Consider the following 1,354-nt stretch of genomic DNA (forward strand, 5'->3'; position numbering starts at 1 on the left):
AGGTAATCTCAGAACGAAGACACTAGCAGTGAGGAAGAGAGGGAGAGCAGCCAGAAAAGCCTCTTGTTATCCTCATTTTACTGACGAGTAAACAGGCTTAGAGGGGACAGGTGATTTGTTAAAATTTGGGCTGAGACCAGCAGACGGAAGTTTGGCTTTGCCCTCTGCAGGGCCACTAGCCCCTCCCACTGGGTTGGGCCATGGGCTCCAGGAGCCAGGATCTGTGCCAGGCTTTCCCCGGTGTCAAGGCACAGGTCATATCAGAAATCTGTTCTCAGGTATGGAGTCTCTGTGGCTGAGAATCATACGCCTTCTGGCAGTGAATGGAAAAACAGTAGCAATTGAATAGCAAAGAAACTATAGCCTTAAAACAGATTTGCAGCAACAAGTGCTTCGAGGGACTTCAGAAAGTGTATGAACATGACAATGTGGAACTAAAACTCAAAATGAAATTTGGAATCTACTTCCCACCCAAGGCAGAAACTAGGAAATGTCCTATACTTTACTGGCTATCCACTTTAACTTGCAAAGAACAAAATTTTATCACCAAAGCTGGTTATCACCAAGCTGCAGCAGGACATGGCCTCATTGTTATTTGCACCAGACACCAGTCCACGCGGCTGCAATATTAAAAGAGAAGATGACAGCTGGGACTTTGGTGCTGGTGCAGGTTTTTATGTGAATACCACTGAAGAACCTTAGAAAACCAATAAGAGGATGTATTTTATATAATAGATGAGCTGCCCAACCTGATAAGTGCCAATTTTCCAGCTGATCCAGAGAAAATGTCTATTTTTGGCCATTCTATGGGAAGACATGGTTGTGATTTGAAGAATCCCATATAATACCAATCTGTGTCAGCATTCTCTCCAGTCTACAATCCAGTTGTCTGTCATGATGGGGGAAAAGCCTTAGATGGATAGTTTAGGATCAGATCAAAGTAAGTGGGAGGCATATGGTGCTACTCATTTTGTGAAGTCTTATTCAGATTGTCAGTTGAACATATTAATTGATCAAGGCAAGAATAACCAGTTCCTTAAAGATGGGCCATTACTTCCTGACAGCTTAGCCTGTGCAGAACAGAAAATTCCAGTTGTTTTTAGATTGCAAGCTAACTAAACCATGGAATTGTATCTCAGTAACTGAATGAAGAGACTTAATGCATTGAAAAGAATATTGGGGTAAGTCTTGAAGGAAGCCAAGGCAAAGTGAAAGGGAAGGTTTAGGTAAATAATATTCTGCACATGGGAGACCATCAGTGAAAAGACTCGGCATTGGGAAATGCAGTGTTGTACGCAAGGACCAGCAAGAAATCCAGGGTCACTAAATCACAGAGGAACTACAGGGGAGCAAA

General features: G+C 42.8%; 1 pseudogene; it reads left to right on the forward strand.

The window, feature by feature from the left end:
- The first annotated feature begins 200 nt into the window (after positions 1-200).
- Positions 201-1,119, forward strand: LOC118835471 (annotated as a pseudogene).
- The last annotated feature ends 235 nt before the right edge of the window (positions 1,120-1,354 follow it).

The sequence above is a fragment of the Trichosurus vulpecula genome, chromosome 1 (genome assembly GCF_011100635.1).
Source record: "Trichosurus vulpecula isolate mTriVul1 chromosome 1, mTriVul1.pri, whole genome shotgun sequence".
In the NCBI taxonomy this organism is placed as follows: Eukaryota; Metazoa; Chordata; class Mammalia; order Diprotodontia; family Phalangeridae; genus Trichosurus; species Trichosurus vulpecula.